The 20,488-nt window shown below is 41.4% G+C and overlaps 1 protein-coding gene and 1 long non-coding RNA gene across 11 annotated transcripts in view; both read right to left on the bottom strand.

Annotated features, from left to right (window-relative positions):
- LOC142158068 (uncharacterized) overlaps nt 1–20,488 on the bottom strand; it is a 225,462-nt gene that overhangs the window by 20,201 nt on the left and 184,773 nt on the right. The gene's annotated exons all lie outside the window — the stretch shown is intronic.
- LOC142158124 (uncharacterized) lies at nt 9,303–17,284 on the bottom strand. The gene is made up of 3 exons (XR_012692728.1): nt 17,135–17,284; nt 16,412–16,489; nt 9,303–9,803 (listed from the first exon to the last, which is right to left on the bottom strand). It is a non-coding gene; the product is annotated as an uncharacterized LOC142158124 (long non-coding RNA).

The raw sequence follows: 20,488 nt of genomic DNA, 5'->3' as shown, positions 1-20,488 counted from the left end.
ACAAACAAGTCCGAGCCATGGAAGACCTACCTCGCAACTTAGAGGAGTTAAAAGATCTGCTACTATCATCATGGTACCAGATACCACGGGACATCTTCAGAGGTCGCGTGGAGTCGGCAGCACAGTGGCATAGTGGTTAGCACTTCTGCCTTACAGCACTGGGGTCAAGAGTTCAATTTCCAACCATGGCCCTATCTGTGTGGAGTTTGTATATACTCCCCATGGTTGCGTGGGTATCCTCCGGGTGCCCTGGTTTCCTCCCACAGTCCAAAAACATTCTAGTGTCTCCTATCAAATTGACCCTAATCTCTCTTTCTCTCTGTGTGTTTGTGTGTTAGGGAATTTAGACTGTATGTTTCAATGGGACAGGCGCTGATGTGAGTCAGTTCTCTGTACGGCGCTGATGATGATTATGATGCCTCAATGGGTCAGAGGTGTTTGCGCGGAACGAGGGGGACCTACACGATATTAGACAAGTAGTTTTAATGTTGTGTCTGATTGGTGTATGTCAAATATTTTAATTTACCTTACACACAGTACTTTAACCTACTTCCTTCGGGTACACTATTTATAGGAAAGCTGCAAATTTGTTTGCACTATCTTTCTGCCTCTGAATTCTTGGGTTGAGGTCCATGGCATCTACTTTACTTTCTCTTCCGGCATCCTCATCCTGTTATCAAGTATGAGGATTGAGTTTTATCCTTATTGCCCTTTTAAAAAATACAGTGCAGTTGTTTGGCCACTGCCAAGAAAGAAGTGCACTTGTTTGATCCTCATTTTTCCTGTTTGAATGTCTGATAATGTAAATCATCTTCTTTGGTTGTTTCACATTGACAAATCAATAAGCTTAGCTGATTAACTGACTCTTCATCTTTTAGTAAGCTCCATATTTAAACAACAAAAATAAATAATTCTAAATGTATTAGGGATTTAAAGAAGGTAAATATTTTATTTGAAAAGATACTTCACATAAATTTCCCCTTTTATCTAAAAATAAAAACGATTACAGTATTAAATATCAACCCTGACTACCGACCACATTATTATGTTACATCTATATTAAATAAAAAAGCAAAAAATTAAATAAATAAAACTGTAAAAAAAAAACTACTATTTTCAGCAACAAAAAAAACGGAAAAATACCCCGTTATCCCATTACTGAAACATTAAAAAAAACATGACATTCTGGCTACACTGACAGCAAATACCAGGATGAATCTCAAATATAGAGATCCATTTTTTAAGATATAGTTTCTAAAATCTCAGAAAATGGACAGATGATCTGCAGTACATTTTAGGAACTAAAATGGCTAACAGGCAAACAAGAAATGATATATATCCCAGTAGGTATCCCAACTTTCTCCCTTCCTCTCACTCACCTCTCCCTTATCAATTCTTCTACTCTCCAGTGACTTTGTTGGGGACCAGTCATGTTGGGCTGATAATCCCCTGATTATAACTGAAACAATAGAATAGAATTATAGGATAATAAGTATGAGGCAGTGTAGGTGTATGAGTTATATGACTGACAAATTAAAAAAGTTCAATGTGCAGTAAGGAAAACAACCAGACAGCAATTTCCTTTATTTTATCTTTTAAGTCAGAAAATGAAAATGAAAACAAAGATGTGGTTTCTATGGCGTTACTGCTCATTTTAATTTTATCAGTAAATTGTCATAGGGGTAGTTTTTTGAAACGTTTATAAAAGGAAAATGCAAGTGTTGCTCATAACAATCAATCAGTTTCTAGTTAATGTTAATCTAGTAAATTCTAGAAAAATGGGTTGCCATGTGCAATATCTCCACTTTTCATTTTTTAGGGATTTTGGTAAATCTACCGCAGTCTCTTCTGTCACAGCAATAAAAATGAAATCAGTCTGCCATGTAACCATGGTGATTATCGTGGGACCATGTGACTTCCCAGCATTCCCAGGGATCATGTCACTTATCAGCATTCCCAGGGATCATGTGACTTACCAGTTTTCAGTTGAATCAAACTGATATTTAAACTTGTACTAACCAGTTCACTCATCTCTCTATGTTCTTTATATATGCTCTGCATATTGCTATATTCTCTGTTTATTTCTATATGCTCTGTATATTTCTATATGCTCTGCTATTTCTGATTATGCTGCTGTGGATTAGTATTAGACTAGCACCCTCTTTCTGTAGATCAGCTGGGTATCTACGTAAAGTGTATAGAGTAACATAGTTGATGAGGTTGAAAAAAGACACCAGCCATCAAGTTCAACCTATTTTGGATCTCCTGTGATCCCTCTCTTATATTTCAAATTGATCCAGATTAAGTAACCGTCAATCTGTTTCAATCGGGACAAAAATCCCAATATTGCAGTCCTATTTTTTACCTGTATCCACCACTATCCTTCATTTTAATTAACGGTCGTATCCCTGGATACACTTTTCCGCTAAAAAATTGTCTAACCCTTTCTTAAACATATCTATTGAATCTGCCATCACAACCTTCCCCGACAGTAAATTCCATATCTTGACTGCCCGTACTGTAAAGAACCCCATCCTTTTCTGGTTGTAAAATGTTCTCTCCTCTAACCTTAGGGGATGACCGTGTGTCCTGTGTGTAGTCCTTGGGGTAAAAAGTTCCCATAAAAGTTATCTGTTCTCTGGTGTTTCCTTTACTTCTATTCTCAGTTAGCGCAGTGTCTCCACCTTGGTCTGAGAGCAGTAGGCTCTTCATTGGGTAGTGTTCTTGAAAAGGAACACCAGAGGGAGACCAAGGAACCCGCCAACCCTACTAATAAAACCACAGGCACACACAGAAAGAGACAGCAATAGGCAAATTGGTATTTGAAAGCCACACCGGCACTTTTATTGATTGGGCGCATGTTCTCAAAGGATTTTCATGTCTAATTAGGCTTTATATATACCAAAATAGAATATATCTTATATAAACTGTATTTTAAAAGTATCTCTTTAAAGCAGATGAAATATAGTGAATGTACAAGAATACAATGCAATACCTTAACCTTTCTTATACTAGCCAACAGGTAGCTCTACCCAGGGGTGGATTGGGAACTTAAAGTGCCCCTGGAAAAATTTCTGAAAGTGGCCTCACATGGTCGGGACCAAACAACCTGTGGGTGGGACCAACACAAAAGTAGGCAGCGTTGACTCAATTATTCGTAACCCTATTGGTCATCAGTGGCAGGTGAGGCTAATGCAACACAAAGCAGAGCCTGTCACAGTAAGCAGTATTGTGCTCTCTTTAATGAATGTAAAGAACTACAAACTGGGGTGCAAGAAAAATTAAGAAAGACACCATTGCTGAAATATTGCAAAAGCGGCAGCACTGTCAGGTGTGAGAGTACAACTGTTCTGCAGTAGAATTAGATCATAAACATGAAACATGGTTTCATAACAAGAATAAAATCCTTAAATACTACCATAATGAGGATAAAATGCATTTTCGGATATTATAAGACACAGCAAGATGACGCAGTAGGAAATTCTGTTGCCAATGATTATCTGATATTAGCTCAGTACTCTCTTAGGTGGCACAGTGTGTTCAGTTCAGCTCACTTACCCATAGGATTGGGCAGAACCTTTCATGAGGGTATACACCCATGGAAACCGAGGGAGGGATTCTCTGTGCCGCAGCTCGCAACCAGACGGGCGTGGCTAGCAACGTCTAGGGAGAGGGTGCCTAGAGGTGCTCCCAGATCATATTGCACCAAACTCATAACAATAGTGCCCTAAATTCAATCATATTATGCCAAATTATAGTGCCCCAGGATCATATTACACCAAACAATAGTGCCTTCCAGGATCATATTATTTATTTAGTTTATTTATTTATTAGTTGCTACGCAATAGATTAGGATTTGCCAAAGCAAAGATATAGAAATAATGTATGACCCTGTTACACCAGGCCAGAGAGATAGTTAGAGAATAGCCCAAAGAAAATAACAATTCTTTACTTATATATTATAATTTGAATGCTAATTAAATTGAAAACAGTGACCTTGAATGTATAAGATGTCTGTAGCACCAACTCTTCTGTCTATCATGGCTGAAGCCCTTTGGCAATCAGTTAGCAGATTTGAACTTTGTCCAAAGTAAAATGTTTACATGCTTTATTTTTAAGTCCATTTTTGTATTAAAAGTGAAGCAAATTTTCTGTTACCTGAGTATTTACTGAAATAGTTTAATGAGATATCATATTATTGTGTACCCATCACATGCACATAGTGCAGGCAGACATTTATTGTACTGACACAATATTACACCTATCAATTCACTAGCATATTATGCTGTTGGGCTTTGGAGGAGCCACATATTGTCCAATGTAATACAAAGTTTCAAAGCAACCAAAGTGCCATTCGTAATAACAACAAGCCTTATGTCCTTTCACTCTTATGAGTAGCTAAAGCCATATATTAGGCTAAACCAAGCAGTATTTTTGCAGACTGAAGAAATTGATTTAACGAAAGGTGTGGATATAAATAGGTAGAAGGTGGTCTTTTTTTTTTTTAAACTCTTTATTTATGCAAAAAGCATAAGTTCCACATAACAGATAATAACAAAAAAAGAAAAACATTTGAACATAAGGGCCAAAACATGTCCATTGAGAAACGAGAAGTCAGGCCATTGACATATTGTTACACGTAATCCTAAACATAAAAAGAAGCAGTAAGTAAACCCATAGAAAGGAAATAGGCTGACCCAACCAAGGATGGTGGAGGACTCAACTGCCTTGGAACTCTATGTCGATGCTGCTTTTATTTTTTATTTTTTTAGAGAAAGAGATAGAGGAGAAAAAGAGGAGGAAAAAGGAGGGGGGTGAGGGGTGGGACCTGGTAAGGGCTTCTGAGGAAATAGCCTTTTAGGTAGCGGGCATATTTGCTTGGTGAAAAGAGTACCAAAAATTCCACACCTTGTTGAAATTTATAATTTTGTCGTGGAGGAGGCTGGTGATGTATTCCATAGAGGCCATGTACCACACACGAGAGACTACACTTTGGAGGCTGGGTGAATGAAGGGACTTCCATTCCTTCGCTATTTGGAGGCGAGTAGCGGCACAAACGTGTTGAACAAGTCTGTCTGCCTGTTTAGTTAGGCCTTTGACCCGGGAGCAAAGCAGCATAACCATTGGGTCAGGTAACACCTCAACATCTAAGATTCTTGTCATTAGGTCAGCCACCTGGGACCACAAATTTGAGACACTAGGGCATGTCCACCAGATGTGGTAGAATGAGCCCACCTCCCCACACCCTCTCCAACATGAATCTGAAGTGCCAGGATATATTATATGAAGCTTTGAAGGCACTAGATACCATCTTGTATATACTTTAAATGTGTTTTCTTGTATTGAGGTGTTAATGGAGATTTTGGAGATTCTCACCCTTAGCCGGGACCATCCCTCCTGATCCAGAACTCTACCAGTATCCCGAAGCCATGCCGCCTCAAACGATTCCGCAGTGTCAGTTTTTGGTTCCAGGAAATTATGATATACCAAAGATATTAGTCCTGAAGCTCCTGGCCTATACACACAGCTCCTCTCAAAAGGAGTAAGGCTACGTAGCTTGGAAGATCTACAGAGTGATTGAGTAAAGCCTCGGATTTGAGTGTAAGCAAAGTGTAAGGACGAAGGAAGGCCCTTTTTTTCTCTTAGATCCGGGAAAGTCCGAGGAGCAAAATCTCCCAAAATGTGAGAAAACTGGGTGATACCCGCCTCTTGCCAGGGGCGCGAGAATGACCGCATGTTTCCTGCCGGAAAATCCGGGTGATGCCACAATGGTGTAAGAGGAGAAGGAAATGAGGTTAGCTCCCACTTTCTATGGAGCTTGTCCCACAAGTTGAGTGTGAACTGTATGGAGGGGTGCGAATACACTGAGGCCGGCCTTTGAGCTCTGGGGAGCCAGGGGAGCGAATTCAGGTGTATGTGCATTCTCTAGGTCGACCCATCTCTTGATCCCCGGAGCAGACTGCCAGGAAATTATATGACTAAGGTTAACTGCATGATAGTAGCGTTCAAAGAGTGGAAGCCCGTATCCCCCTGACTGAGTAGATTTAGCTAAGCAAGACCTTTTGAGTCTCGATTTTTTCCCTTGCCAGATAAATGTACCGCATAAAGATTTCAGGTTCGCTAGGAAAGTACCTGGGATTGGGATTGGGATTGGTAAAGTCTGGAAAAGGTATAAGACTCTAGGCAGAACGTTCATTTTTATAACACTAATCCTACCAAACCAGGAGACAAAAAGCGAGTCCCATCTGGCTAGGTCTCTTTTTATTGAATCAAATAAGGGGGTGTAGTTGGCGTGGAATAGTTGTTTGTATTCTTTTGTGATCTAACCCCTAAGTATCGTAGCGCCTTTGGGCGCCACTGAAAATCGAACGAAGATTCGAGTATATTTTTAGTGACACTAGGGACTTGGAGCGAAAGGGCTTCCGATTTGGAGTTATTTATTTTATAGTTTGATAAGGATCCATATTCTTTAAGTTCTTTAAGAAGATTTGGTAGCGAAATAAGGGGGTTTGCGAGTGTTAGTAGTACATCATCAGCGAATAAGGAAATTTTAAAATGGCGAGGACCAATTTGAATCCCTGATATGTCCGGGTTTCTTCTGATAGCGGCGGCTAAAGGTTCTATGCATAGAGCGTATAAGAGGGGGGACAAGGGACACCCCTGTCTAGTGCCATTGTCTAATGGAAAAGTCTGGGATAGGACCCCATTGATCAGTACCGATGAGGTGGGGCGGTGATATAGAGCTTGAATGGCCGAGAGAAAGGCCCCGTTTAAACCGAAATGACTTAACGTGCTGAACATGAAAGGCCATGAGAGTCTATCAAAGGCCTTTTTGGCGTCTAACGCCAAAACCACTGACGGGATCTTGTTCTGGTTAATATGGGCGATGATGTCTATAGTGCGTCTAGTGTTGTCTAAAGCCTGCCTGGTGGGGAAAAAACCTACTTGGTCTGGGAAGACCAGTGTTGGTAAATAGGCGTTTAAACGATTTGGCAAAATTTTGGCAAAAAGTTTAATGTCAGCGTTGATTAGTGAAATAGGTCGGTAGCTGGGGCAACAGGTTGGGTCCTTGTTAGGTTTAGGAATCACCACTATAGTGGAGCGCGTGGATTCCGTATGAAATTTACCCCCCGTCATAATGTAATTAAACAGATGCGTCAGATGGGGGACTAGTTCTTTGGAGAATGTTTTATAATAAAGCATCATAAAGCCATCAGGACCGGGGGCTTTGGAGTTCTTCTGTGACTTTAGTGCCAGGGTTACTTCTTCGCTGGAGATAACCTCGTTAAGAGTAGAAGCTTGGCTGGAGGATAGGGAAGGAAGAGAACAGTTATCTAGGTAGGTATTGATAGCTTGACTGGAGGCTTTAAGTGAGGTTTGGTCCTTATGAAGATTATACAAATTTTCATAATATTTGTGGAATGTTTCGTTTATGGTCCTAGGGTCATAAGATAGGTCCCCTCTTTTGTTTCTAATTGAATTAATTATTTGGGAGCCCCGTTTGGCTCTCAGTCTCCTGGCCAAAAGAGAATCGGCCTTGTTGCCTTTTTCAAAAAATGTTTGATTAAGCCATCTAAGCTGGCGCTCCGTTCTCTCTGCGAGGATTGACTGAATTTCGCCTCTAGTCTTTTGTATTTCCTTAAAAACTGAGTGGGAGTTAGACTCCTTATGTGTTGTTTACAAATTTTTGAGTTGAAGAGTAAGTTTATCAAGCGTCTCATTACGTTCTTTTTTTCGGCAGGAGGCAAACTGAATGATATCCCCCCATATGACTGCCTTATGGGCTTCCCATATAGTGGAGATCTGAATCTCTGGGTCTGAATTGATTTCAAAATATTTTGTGATAGAATCAGATATGAGATCTTTAAACCCAGGGAGTTTAAGAAGAGTCTCGTTCAGTTTCCAGGAGGTTCTACCCCGAGAGTTCTGAAAAAGGTCAACCGTTAATGATAATATAGAGTGGTCTGACCACGTGTTGGGAACTATATCAGCCCTAGTTATGTGTTGGAAGATGTTTGAGAAACCCATAAACATATCAATTTGAGAGTAGGTCTGGTGGGGAAAAGAGTAAAATGTGTAATCCCGCGATGAGGGGTATAACGCTCGCCAGATATCAAATAGACCGGCCTCAGTCACTTGTTTTTGCAGATGTTTTGTATGTGAAGATAGGGGGGGGAGGAGTGCCTAGAAGCGGATCTGTCTAGGAGGGGGGACATAACGGTGTTAAAGTCACCCCCGAGTAAAAGCAAACCCTTACGGAAATGATGTAGTTCCGAGAAAAAGTGTGTGAAAAAAGCTGTCTGACCTGTATTTGGCGCGTAAACGTTGGCAAAGGTTATATCTAGATGACCAATCTTTCCCGTCAAGAAGAAAAACCAGCCCTCAGGGTCGTCCTTAACTGCTGACACGACAAACGGAACTGAACTGCGGAGAAGAATGGCAACATTCCTCTTTGTAGAATGAGAGGAATAATAGGCATCAGGGTATCTTCTTGAGGACAGGGAGGGATGGCCACCCGCCTTGAAATGAGTCTCCTGTAAAAAAATGATATCACCATTAAGTTTTCGTAACGTGTGGAATAACATAGAGCGTTTTTGAGGTGTGTTTAACCCTTTAACATTAAGGGAGAGTGTTGTAAAGGTCATGATCGATATTCTAAGGAGAAACACAAAGAATAAAAATGTTAACCCTCAGACTGAAGTACCAGGGGGGAGGGGTTAGGAGGTCGGGAACAGGGAGTGAAAAGGGAGGGAAAGAAGAATAAAGGAAAGAAGAATAAAGAAGAGAGTAAAGGGAGTAGATTCGAGCCTCAAAGGCCGAGGAGAAACCTACTAGGAAAGTGCCTAAAAAAACTTGTGTAAGTTAAAAAAAAAGACAAAAAACTGAGAAGGTGGTCTTTTTATCTAATGTTTACATTTTACACAGTGTGTCTGTTCAGAGCATACCGCCTCCAGGACCCCAAGGTGCACTTCTAGTTTGTGGAAGCCTCTCCCAAGACTGGAGAGTAGGAGTGCATCTGGATGTCCACAGGACAAACCTTCTTGGCTCACTGGTGCAAAACCAAGACATTATCTGGTCTCGCATCTCGTCTGTTTCCGATGAGTTTCACTGCATTAATGCCTATCAATTTCCCATACTTCCTATACTTCTAGAACATATGTATAATTACTAAGGCACAGACTTATTGTTTGTTTTAATCATATACCGGATTATGAAATAAAGTGTTTAAGAGACTGATTGGAAGGCTTCAAAACTAATTTTTTTTCTAAGACTTTCTAACTAGAGACAACTCCTGTACCTCCTAGCATAGGCCACCAGGCTCTCCTCACTTGCAGACATGTAGACCTGACAAGTAGACAGAGGGACATTTTTATCTGGATACTATTCTGAGAGACTTGTCTCAGAGGAGTGAGTAAGTTAGTCAAGCCGTAAGTGATTGTTATGTTGAACATGTTGAATCAGGATTCTCTAACACAAGCACTGTACAACAGAAGACAAACACTGTGTATCCATGATATTGTAGCGTCATACCTCTTTCTGTCAGACTTTCTATCTTTCTGACTTATTAATGAACATTTGAGTGCACAAATCATAGAGTGCAACCAATCATAATTTAGCCTCATTGCTCTATGTTACATGGGGCTGCTAATGATAAGGACGGAATTTGTGAATGTGCTGCTGATACCCACAGTGTGAGGTGGGGAGTCGAATGAAAAGATAAATACCTGTTTATTTGAGCAGACCATGTGGTCTTTCCTCCAGGAGGTTGAGATATCTGGGAAGGAAACTTGTGAACTGCTCGTCTTAGAAAAGAGAGAAAACCGGTTACTCTGTGAACAACGGTTTATACTGAGCAAATTTTAAAACACATAATAATACACAGGGGTAGATTAATCATATATGTAGAAAAGTGTAACTAGAATCTGATTGGTTGCTAAATGTTTAACCCTTCATTACTTGCCCTCTAACATTTCTTCCATTTAACGTAACCCATCAAAACCCTTATACTTTCATTGCACTACCTGTTCCCTACTTCCATGTAATGACTCCATTGTTTCTGTTCTTCTTGTTTTATCTACTTTCCCACTGATCTCAGGGGTGATTTCAGAGCAGATAAAGTATTAGACCTACTCTTCAATCACAAAATGACATATATGTTTGGTTTTCTATCACATAATTGCCATTTGGCCATTTGGTCATTAGTTACTTACAATAAATCATTCTTTTTAAACAACTACAATAATTGCCATAGAAGATGTTAAAGAATATTATTCAATAAATAACAAGGAAGAACAATCCCTATTTTATTGCCTGGATAAGTATGTTGCCCTGTTCTCAATATAAATAATGCATTCATTTACAATATAATAAATACTGAAACTGTGCATATTGTATTAAATTATATTTTAAGGTCTGTTGCACCTATTCTGACAGTACAGCAACACATCAGTCTTAACTAGAGATGCTCACTGACCCCCGTGTTTTGGTTTTGTTTTTGGTTTTGGATCTGGATTACCTTCGTGTTTTCGTTTTGCAAAACCGCCTTTGCGTGTTTTGGTTTTGGTTTTGTTTGGTTTTGTTTTGCTATTTTCATTAAAAATCAATGTTTTTGGCCCTAAAATAACCAAATTTAGTGCTCCACCTGTTTCTAGGATAAGTAATGTAATTGTAAAGCTAATAAATTATCCAAAAAACAGTTTCATTCCTGGTAGGCATTCATTAATTCTACACACAAACCAGATTCCTCTCCATCTATGAATATTGGCAATGCAACCATCGTCTTTGGATGTATATTACACCCTACACTTATACTTAAATATGTAAAGAAATGGACAAAGCCAGTTTGGTTTCGGTCTCTCTAGGCCCCCCTCCACTTGTATAAAATACCCAAAAATTCAGCCATTATAGACTGTACAATATTAAGAGAAATGGACAAAGCTATTTTGGGGTCACTCTGTCTATGACACCCTACCCTTAAGGAGAAAATGCCCAAACAGCAGCCTTTCAAGATGGTACGTGATATGGAAATGCCACAGGTCCCTTTCCTCTTTGGCGGTAGATTGCACCCTACACTTACATAGAAAGTTTTAAAAAGATGTTATCGTCATCATCTTCAGCTTCATCCTCACCCTCATCAGTGTGTACATCATCATCACAGACTATCAATTCATCGCCGCTTGAAACCGCCATTAGAGAACAGTCAGTGCTTGGATGTCTTGGATGGTGAAGGCCTTCCTCGTAGAAGATGTAGTTCATTTTTATAAACATCATTTTCTCCACATTTTTGGGAAGTAACCTTCTACGGCGATCACTGACTAAGTTCCCTGCTGTGCTGAACACTCGTTCAGAGTTCACACTGGAGGGTGGGCAGCTTAAGTATTGCAAAGCGAGTTTGTACATGGGTTTCCAAATGGCCTGCTTTTCTTCCCAGTAAGGAAAGGGACTGTCTGACATTTCCATATCAACTACCTCTTGAAAGTAATCCTCCATCATCCTTTGCATGTTTATACTCGTATTGGATGGAGTTTTGGGCAAGGTGACACATTTTTTTGAGAAATCCTTCAAACCAACCCAGATGTTAAATTGTTCTGGTCTGCCCCTGCGTCTTCCCTGCTTCTTTTTGGGAAATTTAATTTTTTACGAGCAGCAGCAGCTTGAGAAAGTGAAGGAGGACACGTCATCAAGTTGAGGCCCAGTTCAACAGTCAACTTACTGAGCAATAGCTCCTTGCAAAAGTTCACATCTCGCTCATTTACAAGTAAAGACTCAATGTAGGTCTTAAACCTTGTATCAAGTACAGTGGCCAAAACGTACTGATCCGAGTTCAAGATCTTAATAACTCGAGGATCATTGTGAAGCGAATTAAGTACTTGATCGACAAGGCCAACATACTTTGCTGAATTGCTTGTTTCAGCTCCTCCTTCATTTTCTCAAGCTGCTTTTCCAATAGTCTAATTAAAGGAATAACTTGGCTCAAACTAGCAGAGTCTGCACTCACCTCACACTTCACAACTTCAAATGGTTTCAGCACCTTGCACAGCATTAAAAGGATTCCCCACTGTGCAAGAGTAAAATACATCCCCCTCCTTTCCCAATGTCATGGCTTGTGCAATACGCTTGGATGGCTTTGCGCTGTTCCTCCATCCTCTAAAGCATGTACAGGGTGGAATTCCACCTAGTTACCACCTCTTGCTCAAGTTGGTGGCAGGGCAAGTTAAACTGCTCTTGGAGCTGCGGTAATCTCCTACATGCTGTGGCTGAATGCCTGAAATGGCCTGAAATTTTACGGGCCACCAAAAGCATCTCCTGCACCTTACGGTTATTTCGTAGGAAGCTCTGCACTACCAAGTTGATGGTGTGAGCAAAACAGGGAATGTGTTGGAAATCACCCAGCTGTAATGCTCGCACTATATTGTTGGCGTTATCAGAAATGACATACCCTGGGGAGAGTCCAAGTGGTATAAGCCATGTATCAATCACATCTCTCAGTTTGCGTAACAAACTGTCAGCTATATGCCTGTTAGTGAAGTCGGTGATACAAAGAGTGGCCTGCCTTTGACAAATGTTACGTAGTGGTGTAATTGCTGCTGCTGTTTCTGTTGGTGAAGGTAAATGACCAACCCAGTGGGCTGTCTCAGTCATATAATCTTTGGTTTGGCCACTTCCACTTGTCCACATATCTGTGGTTAAGTGGACAGTGGGCAGAATGGCATTTTTCAGCGCAATCTCTACATTTTTAAACACTTTTTGGTATAGTTGTGGAATTGCTTTACAGAAGAAATGGTGTCGCGATGGAATTCTGTAACGCAGACACAAAACCTCAATTAACTGTGAAAAACCAGCTGCGTTTATTGTGGAGATTGGACGCAGATCTAACACTAACATTGCAGCCATGGCGTCTGTGATTCGCTTGGCGACTGGGTGACTGCTGTCATATTTGCTTCCCCTAGCAAATGATTGTTTCACAGTTACTTGCTGAAATGTAGGACTACTCATTTTCTTGACCTGCCTCTGGGCTGACGATTCAACCCCAGCAGCAGCAACAGCAGCGGCAGCAGTGGGACTAACGCTTTCTTCAGAGGAATCAATAATAGTGCAGGAGTCATCCAGCCTTAATAATTGGGATGCCAGGTTAACTCCGAGCGCTACTGAGGATATTGATGAGGATGGTGTGGTGGGTGTATTTTGTAGCCGTCGGGAAGTTGGTGACCGGAGGGTCTTAGCTGATGATGGAGTGCTTGTAATTTTTTTGGAAGAACTTTCAGCTTTTCCCAACACTTTGCCATGAACTCTCGTTAAATGGCGTAAGATAGACGAGGTTCCAAGATGGTTAAGGTCCCTCCCTCGACTGACTGTGGCTTGACATACACTACAAATGGCTATACAATTGTTGTCTGGATTTGGGTAGAAATAATTCCACACATAAGAAGTGGATTTTTTTGTTTTATGCCCAGGCATGACAACGGCCTTTTTCTTGTCACGTGACAGAACTGCTGCCCCTGGTGCAGGACTTACACAAACAACCTCATCCTCATCAACATCCTCATTAGCGTCCTCTTTGCCTACATAAATCTCCCCCTCATCCTCTTCTAATTCCAAAGTGGCATCCTCAATTTGTGTATCACCGGCGACACTCGAGCTATTAAGGCACACATCAGCAGAATGCTCAAGATTAGACATACCACTGTTGGATGGACTCTCCACAGGGATTGGTGTCATTTGTGAATCAGAGCAAACATTATCCTCTAGTGCCTTACTGTTATCTTGAAGCTCGGCTTTGACGCCTAACAGTAGTTGTGCATAAATTACAGGCTCGGAAACTTTTTGAGATCTGCCACTAATAGAGAAAGGAGAAGGCCTCATTCTCTCTTTGCCACTGCGTGTGTAGAATGAGATGTTGGCAATTTTTTTTTTATCGGCACTTAACTTTTGCTCAGTTACACTTCTTTTTCGCTTCAACATATTAAAAAAAATTTTGGTGTGTGTTTTTTGGAATGATTTCGAAACACTGTGTAGTTTGACATCGCCTTGCCTAGATGACGTACTGGGAACACTAACATCAGGATTGGTGACAGAACCTGGTTGCTCATTCTGCTCATATGTGGACTGCTTTGAATCCATTCTTAACCCAAAGCACTTGTAGTGCTAAAAACTATTTGGTAGATACTGCTGACAGATAATAATTTTAACAGCCAGAAATATTTATGCACAGTTATGGGGGACACCCCAAAAGCACTGGGGAGTGCTAAAAATTATTTGGTATATACTGCTGACAGATAGTAATTTTGACATCTACAAATATTTATGACCAATTATGAGGGACACCCCAAAAGCACTGGGGAGTGCTAAAAATTATTTAGTAAATACTGCTGACAGATAGTAATTTTGACAGCCAGAAATATTTATGCACAATTATGAGGGACACCCCAAAAGCATTGGGGAGTGCTAAAAAATATTTGGTAAATACTGCTGACAGATAGTAATTTTGACAGCCAGAAATATTTATGCACAATTATGGGGGACATCCCAAAAGCACTGGGGAGTGCTAAAAATTATTTGGTAGATACTGCTGACAGATAGTAATTTTGACAGCCAGAAATATTTATGCACAATTATGAGGGACACCCCAAAAGCACTGGGGACTGCTAAAAATTATTTGGTAGATACTGCTGACAGATAGAAATTTTGACAGCCAGAAATTTTTATGCACAATTATGGGGGACACCCCAAAAGCACTGGGGAGTGCTAAAAATTATTTGGTAGATACTGCTGACAGATAGAAATTTTGACAGCTAGAAATATTTATGCATAATTATGGGGGACACCCCAAAAGCACTGGGGAGTGCTAAAAATTATTTGGTAGATACTGCTGACAGATAGTAATTTTGACAGCCAGAAATATTTAGGCAAAATAATGGGGGACCCCCAAAAAGCACTTTGAGTGCGAAATATTGAAAAAAAACAAACAAACTCTATCCTCCTCTCTTCTCTAGTGATTTTTGTTAGCACAATTGGAATCAGAATGTTGTATTCTCTGTCCCTGCTCTTATCAGCCTGTGACTACACCCTGCTCACTCCCTCTGTCAAATGGCGATGGATTGCTGTGTAGGCGTGTATTTATAATCTTCAAGTATCGCGAGGACCGAGCCCCGAGATCCGACGACGTCACGATGATGTTCGGCCTCGATTTGGATTCCGAGCGGGCGGGAGAGTACCGAGCCTCCTCTGCTCGGTACTCAGATAGCCAAAGTTCGGGCGGTTTCGGTTCTCGGGGAACCGAGCCCGCCCATCTCTAGTCTTAACAAACTGGACCTGACTAAAGAGGGAATCCTTTCCCCAAGTCACTCTGCTGCTCTCCTCTAGGTCTGGGAGGTCTTCTCGCCATTTGCACAGTAAAGGCTCATTTCTAGTGTTATATTAGGTGACAGTGAGCATTTCTGCTCCTCTTTACTTAAATGCTTTGGTTGCATACACAATTTGTAGTCATGTCCTTTGCATGACTGTGAAGACTGGAAGAAGAGCTGGTCAGATACTGTGGCTGTAGCTGGGAGAAAACAGGGAGTTTGAAAAATTAAAAAAGGCAAGTAATATTTAAAAACTCCAAATAAAAGATAAAAGATTATGAAATTATTTAAAGTATATAATAAAGCAGCATTTTTTAGTGGAAAAGATACCTACACTCGTAGCCTTTCCTTCAATCATGTCTGAACCTTTTCTCATCTATATGGCAGTTATCAATTACGCTGCATATACATTTCACATGTTTTCTACACCCAAACTTGTTAGTATAACAAATTCTTTCATTAATGGTCTTTAGTTTAACTTTCAAATTTACCTGCACACCAAGGAAGCTGCCACTTTTTTTTACTAAGACTGATGTGAAATTAAGCTTTTAATTTAATAGGTACTAGTGACATATCTGAGGCAAGAGACACAATCTTAAAATCTAACATAATTACTGTCTCATAAGACAGCTCCTGTACCTCCTAGCATAGGCCACCAGGCTCTCCTCACTTGCAGACAAGTGGACAGAGGGACATTTGTATCTGGATACTATTCTGAGAGACTTGTCTCAGAGGAGTGAGTAATTTAGTCAAGCCGTAAGTGATTGTTATGTTGAACATGTTGAATCAGGATTCTCTAACACAAGCACTGTACAACAGAAGACAGACACTGTGTATCCATGAAATTGTAGCATCATACCTCTTTCTGTCAGACTTTCTATCTTTCTGACTTATTAATGAACATTTGAGTGCACAAATCATAGAGTGCAACCAATCATAATTTAGCCTCATTGCTCTATGTTACATGGGGCTGCTAATGATAAGGAAGGAATTTGTGAATGTGCTGGTGATATCCACAGTGTGAGGTGGGGAGTTGAATGAGAAGATAAAGGTATCTCAAAAAATACCTGTTTACTTGAGCAGACCATGTTGTCTTTCCTCCAGGAGGTTGAGATATCTGGGAAGGAAACTTGTGATCTGCTCGTCTTAGAAGAGAGAGAAAACCGGTTACTCTGTGAACAATGGTTTATACTGAGCAAATTTGAAAACACATAATAATACACAGAGGTAGATGAATCATACTTCTAAAAAGTTAAAAGTTGTTGCTCATAACAACCAATCAGATTTTAGTTATTATTTATGTAGAAAAGTATAACTAGAATTGGATTGGTTGCTAAATGTTTAACCCTACATTGCCTTCCCCTAACATTTCTTCCATTTAACTTAACTCATCAAAACCCTTATACTTTCAGTGCACTGCCTGTTCCCTACTTCCATGTAATGACTCCATTGGTTCTGTTCTTCTTTCATATACTCTCCCACTGATCTCAGGGGTGATTTCATAGCAGATAAAGTATTAGAGGTATTGCCATCATTTACACAGTAAAGTCTCATTTCTAGTGTTATATTAGCTGACAGTGAGCATTTCTGCTCCTCTTTGGTTGCATACACAATCTGTAGTCATGTCCATGCATGACTGTAAAGACTGGAAGGAGAGCTGGTCAGACACTGTAGCTGGGAGAAAACAGGGGGTTGGAAAATTTAAAGACGGCAAGAAATATTTAAAACCTCCAAATAAAAGATAAAGGATTCTAAAATGATTTACATTATATAATAAAGAAGATACCTACACTCGTAGCCTTTCCTTCTATCATGTCTGATTGATGTTTCAACACCTATATGGTAGTTCTCGTAAGACAGCTCCTGTACCGCCTAGCATAGGCCACCAGGCTCTCCTCACTTGCAGACATGTAGACCTGAAAGAAAGGAAGGAATTTGTGAATGTGCTTGTGAAGCCAGACCTCTTAGTGTTCTTCATATGTTATAGTTCTGAGATTTCAGACGACAATGCTCCCCTATCACTAGATTCATTGTCTGCTTACTACTTTATTCAATTTAACTTAAAAATGTTTATTTCACCTAAAACATAATTTGTAGTATTGGGTGGTATTAAGTGACCTAAAATAAAACACAGATCTCTACCTACCAGTGCTTAGTGGATCCAGCAAATGCTTCATATGTGTTTAACTCCCTGAGCAGATACCCCCCCCCCCCCCATACCCACACTGACAGGGTTTCTCATTTGCTTGAATTGAAATTTCATGAGGAAGGGTCTTTTGACAAACAGGCAGATGGAGAGAGAATCTGGGGATCACCTGAATCACCAGATCCACCAAGCTTTATATTCTCTGTGTTACCTGTGGTTTTAAGACAGAGAACGTATTAAATGCACATCTCTGTCTGCTAACCAGTCCAGGGAAAATCACACAAGGTAAGTTAGGATAAGATTTCATCACTTAGGCCCCTCCTGCTTAATTTTAATATTGATATTATGGTTCAGATTCTGTTTGGGAGTCAGCAAGAATATTCTTCTCTAACAGGATTGGATGACCAGTTTGATAGATTTAGACCAAACTATCCTTAAATCACCACATGGCCCAAAATGAACACATGACCTGCAAATTATGTGACCAGAATCATCTAGACAGTTTACAGGGATGCACATAAATCAATCAGCTGATGACAGTATCAGCACAAGTTAGCAGTGGACAGCTGACCATATTGTATAGAGCCCATTGTGAATGGGTTGGTCAACCAGACTGATGAGGCAAATAACCACATCTGCATACATGGCATATTTTTTAATGTTTACTGTGTTTAGACTTGCCATCTTAGTGATATAAACCCAAATACAAAATAAAAAAATAAAAAAAACTATGTGACCCAATGTTTTCTTTTATATTTTGGGACCCCAGCCATTTCTACTAGTTGGGGCTTTCAAAAATGTACTATAAATTCCCCTTTTAGGATGGAGTCTGTTTTATTTTTAATTCAATGCTAGAACATCTGCCTTGTAAAGGGAAGTTTTCCTTTACAAGGCAGCGCCGCTTTAAATTTTAGCTGTCGTCTCGCTGATTTCCAGCGACTTGTACAAAGCGCAGTATGATACATTTACCCTCTGGTGTTTTCTACTCTCTCCACCTCCCCAGCATCAACAGGCACTGACAAACACTGGTCTCCCATTTATTGACAGCTGCTAAAGCGCTTATAGCTAAATATGGACCCCCCCCGTCCATTTCGACCTTTATATATGATAAACCACATAAATTTAAGCAGATATGGGCCCCATTGTTGTTTACACAAAGCAGTTCCTGGATAAACACCTCTAGAATGGTCTGTACCCCTGAGCTGTAAAAAGAAGCTCCACCGAATCTGCCTCCCTTCTTTGGGGTCCCATAACGGATTTGACAGTATCCCTGCCATGATAACTAAGGAGTGTTTTATTTTGTGTTGTTTTTAACTCTAAAAACCTTGTGTATGCAAGTTATCTGTTAATATATGCTAAACAATTACTTAAATCATATTCCTGCAGCTTCCCACTTTACATCTCCTTTCACCTTTTCTCCTTTTTTATTTAAATACCATTTAAACTTGAAGATATGATATATATTTTTATTTTAAAGATTTGTTTGTGTATCGTTTTGATGTTTTCACTAGAAGCTAGAAGTGTTTATAATGCTCTGTGGTGTGTGTTTAAAGAATGGAATTGAATAAACTTACACATAGCATAAGATATATAAGACATATGTGGAGGGACAGAAGATGTCAGAGCCGGTGCCCGTGAAGAGGGCGAAGATATCCGGCAGCGCTGTGCCCCTGGAGGGGCTGAAGAGGTCCCCGATGGTGCCCAGCTACAGGAAAGAAGAGAAGAAGAACTTACCCGTCCATCGATCCAGCGGCGGTGAGTATAACTTCTTTCTTGCAGGTCCTGTGCGCGGGGGAAGGATGAGCCAATCAGGGCTCATCTTTCCCCGCTGGCCAATCAGCGGCCGGATGCGCGAGCCAATCGCGGCTCGCGCCCGGCCATTCAAAAGATTGGCGCCGACGCGAGCCAATCAGCGCTCGCGCCGGCTAATGACGTCACGCCGGCGACTATATAAGTCGCCGGGTGGCGCCATTTTGGCAGAAGTCCGTCGGCGGAGAAGAGAGAGGACGTCTCGTCCAGACGTCCAGCAACTGAGGCAGCAGCAGCGGCGGCAGGGGGCCCTTGTAAGGGCCGTGAGCTACCCTGCCGCCAGAAGACTTCAATCAAGCCGCCGGAGCGGAGATCGCCGGCGGGGAGCCCTTGTCAGGGCTGAGAGCGCCCCCGCCAAGCAGCCTTCAACAGCGCCGAAGAGGAGAAGAGGCGCCGCCGGCTGGAGGGTCTGGAAGACCCGGAGAAGAAAGGAAGAAGACGGCGTGTCAAGTTGAGTATCCTGCGCAGAGCAGGTAAGTATACTCAACGTTAAGTTCGGGCACTAGGTCCGTGGGCACATTCGGGCACAAGGCCCGTGGCACTGTAAAGTAGGGGCACAAGGCCCAGGGACCTGGGCACTAGGCCCCAATGTGGTAGTGGGCCAGTAGGCCATTAGTATCTATATAAAGGGGACAAGCCCCTGTTAGATAGAGAGGGGGACTCTGAGCCCCAGGAGGTACAAGGGCACAAGGCCCTTAGGTAGTTAGGGGCCTAGAGGCCATAGGAAGGCCAGAGGGCCTGGTTAGAGGCTTGTAGCCTGTAGGTTATTAAGGGCACAAGGCCCTCAGTTAGTTAGGGAGGCCACAGGCCTCAGGCAGGGGCTAGGACCCCCTAGGTAGTAGGGCATAAGGCCCTAGTGAGTGGGCTCAGAGCCCTGAGGTAGAGAGGGGGCTGAGGCCCAGGAAACAGAGCAGAAGGCTCTGTGTGTAGCTGGGCAGAGACCCATGGTGTATAGGGCATAAGGCCCTGGTGGTGTGAGGTAGAGGCGTGGGAGCCTCGTGAGAGTAGGCGCGGTCCTGTGTTCGGGTAAGTAGCGGGCAAGGTACTGTATACTGTATCTATTTATTCTGTCTGTGTGGCGAGTGTAGTTTACATTACAGTATTTTGGTGTGCTTTCTAACTGTGTCCAGGGGCAAGACGTCAGGCCCCCATTAAAGGTAGGCTCTTGTTCCCTGTGGTTTTCCTGTGC

This window comes from Mixophyes fleayi, chromosome 1, assembly GCF_038048845.1.
Source record: "Mixophyes fleayi isolate aMixFle1 chromosome 1, aMixFle1.hap1, whole genome shotgun sequence".
In the NCBI taxonomy this organism is placed as follows: domain Eukaryota; kingdom Metazoa; phylum Chordata; class Amphibia; order Anura; family Limnodynastidae; genus Mixophyes; species Mixophyes fleayi.
This window is presented reverse-complemented; position numbering and strand designations above follow the sequence as displayed.